Raw genomic sequence first — 5,177 nt, 5'->3', positions numbered from 1 at the left:
GGGTGTCATTAGATACAAAAATGTGGTCCATTTTAATGATAAAGTGTGAATTCTCCTCGCCCTAAAGCGCCTAGGCTCAACCATTTTACTGGCTGATAAAGTGTGAATTCTCCTCGCCCCTAAAGCGCCTAGGATCAACCATTTTACTGGCTGATAAAGTGTGAATTCTCCTCGCCCCTAAAGCGTCTAGGCTCAACCATTTTACTGGCTGATAAAGTGTGAATTCTCCTAGCCCCTAAAGCGTCGAGGCTCAACCATTTTACTGGCTGATAAAGTGTGAATTCTCCTCGCCCTAAAGCCGCCTAGGCTCAACCATTTTACTGGCTGATAAAGTGTGAATTCTCCTCGCCCTAAAGCTGCCGAGGCTCAACCATTTTACTGGCTGATAAAGTGTGAATTCTCCCGCCCCTAAAGCTGCCTAGGCTCAACCATTTTACTGGCTGATAAAGTGTCAATTCTCCTCGCCCTAAAGCTGCCTAGGCTCAACCATTTTACTGGCTGATAAAGTGTGAATTCTCCTCGCCTCAAAGCGTTGAGGCTCAACCATTTTACTGGCTGATAAAGTGTGAATTCTCCTCGCCCCTAAAGCGTCTAGGCTCAACCATTTTACTGGCTGATAAAGTGTGAATTCTCCTCGCCCCTAAAGCGCCTAGGCTCAACCATTTTACTGGCTGATAAAGTGTGAATTTCCTCACCCTAAAGCGTCTAGGCTCAACCATTTTACTGGCTGATAAAGTGTGAATTCTCCGCCCTAAAGCGTCTAGGCTCAACCAATTTACTGGCTGATAAAGTGTGAATCTCCTAGCCCCTAAAGCGTCTAGGCTCAACCATTTTACTGGCTGATAAAGTGTCAATTCTCCTAGCCCCTAAAGCGTCTAGGCTCAACCATTTTACTGGCTGATAAAGTGTGAATTCTCCTCCCCTAAAGCGTCTAGGCTCAACCATTTTACTGGCTGATAAAGTGTGAATTCTCCCCGCCCTAAAGCGTCTAGGCTCAACCATTTTACTGGCTGATGAAGTGTGAATTCTCCTCGCCCTAAAGCTGCCCAGGCTCAACCATTTTACTGGCTGATAAAGTGTGAATTCTCCTCGCCCCTAAAGATTATGAACCTCCAGCCTAGGCTCAACCATTTTACTGGCTGATAAAGTGTGAATTCTCCTCGCCCCTAAAGCGCTAGGCTCAACCATTTTACTGGCTGATAAAGTGTGAATTCTCCTCGCCCTAAAGCGTCTAGGCTCAACCATTTTACTGGCTGATAAAGTGTGAATTCTCCGCCCTAAAGCGTCTAGGCTCAACCATTTTACTGGCTGATTAAGTGTGAATTCTCCAGCCCCTAAAGCGTCTAGGCTCAACCATTTTACTGGCTGATAAAGTGTGAATTCTCCTCGCCCTAAAGCGCCTAGGCTCAACCATTTTACTGGCTGATAAAGTGTGAATTCTCCCGCCCCTAAAGCGTCTAGGCTCAACCATTTTACTGGCTGATAAAGTGTGAATTCTCCTAGCCCCTAAAGCCTGGGCTCAACCATTTTACTGGCTGATAAAGTGTGAATTCTCCTCGCCCTAAAGCCTAGGCTCAACCATTTTACTGGCTGATAAAGTGTGAATTCTCCGCCCTAAAGCCGCCTAGGCTCAACCATTTTACTGGCTGATAAAGTGTGAATTCTCCTGCCCCTAAAGCGCCTAGGCTCAACCATTTTACTGGCTGATAAAGTGTGAATTCTCCTCGCCCCTAAAGCGTCTAGGCTCAACCATTTTACTGGCTGATAAAGTGTGAATTCTCCTAGCCCCTAAAGCGTCGAGGCTCAACCATTTTACTGGCTGATAAAGTGTCAATTCTCCTCGCCCCTAAAGCGTCTAGGCTCAACCATTTTACTGGCTGATAAAGTGTGAATTCTCCGCCCCTAAAGCGTCTAGGCTCAACCATTTTACTGGCTGATAAAGTGTGAATTCTCCTCGCCCCTAAAGCGTCTAGGCTCAACCATTTTACTGGCTGATAAAGTGTGAATTCTCCTCGCCCTAAAGCTGCCTAGGGCTCAACCATTTTACTGGCTGATAAAGTGTGAATTCTCCTCGCCCCTAAAGCTGCCTAGGCTCAACCATTTTACTGGCTGATAAAGTGTGAATTCTCCTCGCCCCTAAAGCGTCTAGGCTCAACCATTTTACTGGCTGATAAAGTGTGAATTCTCCTCGCCCCTAAAAGCGTCTAGGCTCAACCATTTTACTGGCTGATAAAGTGAATTCTCCTCGCCCCTAAAGCGTCTAGGCTCAACCATTTTACTGGCTGATAAAGTGTGAATTCTCCTCGCCTAAAGCGCCTAGGCTCAACCATTTTACTGGCTGATGAAGTGTGAATTCTCCGCCCCTAAAGCGCCTAGGCTCAACCATTTTACTGGCTGATAAAGTGTGAATTCTCCTCGCCCCTAAAGCGCCTAGGCTCAACCATTTTACTGGCTGGATAAAGTGTGAATTCTCCTCGCCCCTAAAGCGTCTAGGCTCAACCATTTTACTGGCTGATAAAGTGTCAATTCTCCTCGCCCCTAAAGCTGCCTAGGCTCAACCATTTTACTGGCTGATAAAGTGTGAATTATCCTCGCCCCTAAAGGCCTAGGCTCAACCATTTCTCAAAGTGCCTGTTTGGGCTGTGCCCCCGCGGACGGTGGTCTCTATGTCACAATGGGACGCCGGACGCTTAACCCTAACCCCTAACCCCTGACCCCTATCCCTACCTGCCCTTACCTTAACAGGATTGTGTCCAGGCTGTGTCTGTGGTGGCAGGCAGTAGGGCTTGGCTGTTAGGAGAGGGAGGGGCCGCGAGGGGGAGATGGGAGGGGGAGTGTGTGCTGACCTTGTGTGGAGTGGTTTTGTGTGTGGGTGTGTTGGGTGTTTTGGGTTTGGAGCTGTGTGTGTTGGGTGTGTGACAGAGATATGTTTTTTTGGGGGGCCGGGGCTCTTGTTTTGTGTCAGTCTGCGTTGCCTCTAGTCCGTTTCCAGCTCGTTCTGGGTTGTCAGGTCAGAGTCAGGTTGTGGTCAGCAGTAATGGTTCTAGACTCAGGGTTCTGGTTAGTAATTATGCTTCTAGACTCAGGGTTCTGGTCAGTACTAATGGTTCTAGACTCAGGTTCTGGTCAGCAGTAATGGTTCTAGACTCAGGTTCTGGTTAGTAATAATGGTTCTAGGGTTAGGTTCTGGTCAGTAGTAATGGTTCTAGACTCAGGTTCTGGTCAGTAGTGATGGTTTTAGACTCAGGGTTCTGGTGGTAGTAGTGGTTCTAAACTCATGGTTCTGGTTGGTAGCAGGTGTTCTAGACTCAGGGTTCTGGTCAGTAGTAATGGTTCTAGACTCAGGGTTCTGGTCAGTAGTAATGGTTCTAGACTCAGGGTTCTGGTCAGTAGTAATGGTTCTAGACTCAGGGTTTTGCTGGTTGTAGTGGTTCTAAACTCAGGGTTCTGGTTGGTAGTAATGGTTCTAGACTCAGGGTTCTGGTCAGTAGTAATGGTTCTAGACTCAGGGTTCTGGTTGGTAGTAGTGGTTCTAAACTCAGGTTCTGGTTGGTAGTAGTGGTTCTAGACTCAGGGTTCTGGTTGGTAGTAATGGTCTAGACTCAGGGTTCTGGTTGGTAGTAATGGTTCTAGACTCAGGGTTCTGGTCAGTAGTAATGGTTCTAGACTCAGGGTTCTGGTTGGTAGTAATGGTTCTAGACTCAGGTTCTGGTCAGTAGTAATGGTTCTAGGTAGCTGCAGACTGTCCAGCGTTGAATCACTGATGGTGAAGCGGAGAGCGTAACGCTGGAGAACCATGGCAGCTTCCGCTGAGCCCGCCCTCCTGTACGCATCACACAGCTCCGCCTCCTACGCTCTCTGTAGTGAAAGAGGGGGTAGAGTTTATTCCATTTTTAATGAACCTGTATTAACCTTTAACCTTTAGTCACATTGAGATACAACTATTTTACAAGACAGACCTGTATTAGAAGCTGGTGAGACAAGGAGTGAGAAAGATAGGTCCCCTCTCCTCCTCCTTCCCTCTCCCTCTCTTCTCCTCCCTCCTTCCCCTCTCCCTCTCTTCTCCTCTTCCCTCCCATCCCCCTCCCTCCTCCTCCTCCTCCCCTCTCTCCTCCTCCCCTCCCCTCCTCCCTCTCTTCCCTCCTCCCCCTCTCCCTTCTCCTCTCCTCTAATCCTCCCTCCCCTATCCTCCTCCCTCCCTCCCCCTCCTCCTCCCTCCTCCCTCCTCCTCCCTCTCATCTCTTTCCTTCCTCCCTCCTCCCATCCTCCTCCTCCTCCCTCTTCCCCCCTCCCTCCTCCTTCCCCCGTACTTGTCCTCTACGATCTCTCTGTACGTCTTGATGTTCTTCTTCTTCTGGGTATCCTCCTCCTCCTCCTTCATCATCCTCTCCATCCGCCTCCTCTCCTCCTCCTTCCTGATCAGATCCTGAGAAGCACTGCGGCGACGACTCTTCCACCGGGCTAGGTCCTAGAGGGAGGGAGGAGAGAGAGAGAGGGATGAGGAGAGAGGGATGTCTGTCTGTCTGTCTAGAGGGAGGGGAGGAGAGAGGAGAGAGGGATGAGGAGAGAGGGATGTCTGTCTGTCTGTCTAGAGGGAGGGGAGGAGAGAGGAGAGAGGGATGAGAGGAGAGAGGGGGGAGAGAGGAGAGAGGGATGAGAGGAGAGGGGAGGAGAGAGGAGAGAGGAGAGAGGGATGAGAGGAGAGGGGAGGAGAGGAGAGGGGAGGAGAGAGGGAGAGAGGGATTTACTTACTATTAAGACATTTTTTATTTTATTATTTTACTTCATGATTAATTATTACTATTTATTTTTACTATTTATTAGAGGACTATTATAGGGATGAGATTATTAAGGGAGGATTATTTTTACATATTTTTATGATTATTTATTATTTTTAGGAGAGAGGAGAGAGGGATTTTAGAGGAGATTTATCTTTAAGAGGATTTCATTTTTAGAGTATTGAGGAGAGGATTATTTTTAGAGTGGATTTTTAGAGGAGAGAGGATGAAAGGAGAGCGGGAAAAACATATAGTGGAGAGAGGAGATATGGGTGAGGGAGAGAGGGATGAGAGGAGAGTGGATGAGGAGAGGGGAGAGGGATGAGAGGAGAGCGGGAAGAGGAGTGGAGAGAGAGAGTGAGTGAGGAGATAAAGGATGAGAGGAGAGGAGAGAGGGAT

The 5,177-nt window shown here is 48.3% G+C and overlaps 1 long non-coding RNA gene across 1 annotated transcript; it reads left to right on the top strand.

Annotated features, from left to right (window-relative positions):
• Positions 1-3,302: 3,302 nt before the first annotated feature.
• On the top strand, positions 3,303-3,706 carry LOC127921193 (uncharacterized). The gene is made up of 3 exons (XR_008108316.1): positions 3,303-3,379; positions 3,412-3,542; positions 3,607-3,706. It is a non-coding gene; the product is annotated as an uncharacterized LOC127921193 (long non-coding RNA).
• The last annotated feature ends 1,471 nt before the right edge of the window (positions 3,707-5,177 follow it).

Source organism: Oncorhynchus keta, unplaced genomic scaffold (assembly GCF_023373465.1).
Source record: "Oncorhynchus keta strain PuntledgeMale-10-30-2019 unplaced genomic scaffold, Oket_V2 Un_contig_21622_pilon_pilon, whole genome shotgun sequence".
Lineage (NCBI taxonomy): Eukaryota > Metazoa > Chordata > Actinopteri > Salmoniformes > Salmonidae > Oncorhynchus > Oncorhynchus keta.
This window is presented reverse-complemented; position numbering and strand designations above follow the sequence as displayed.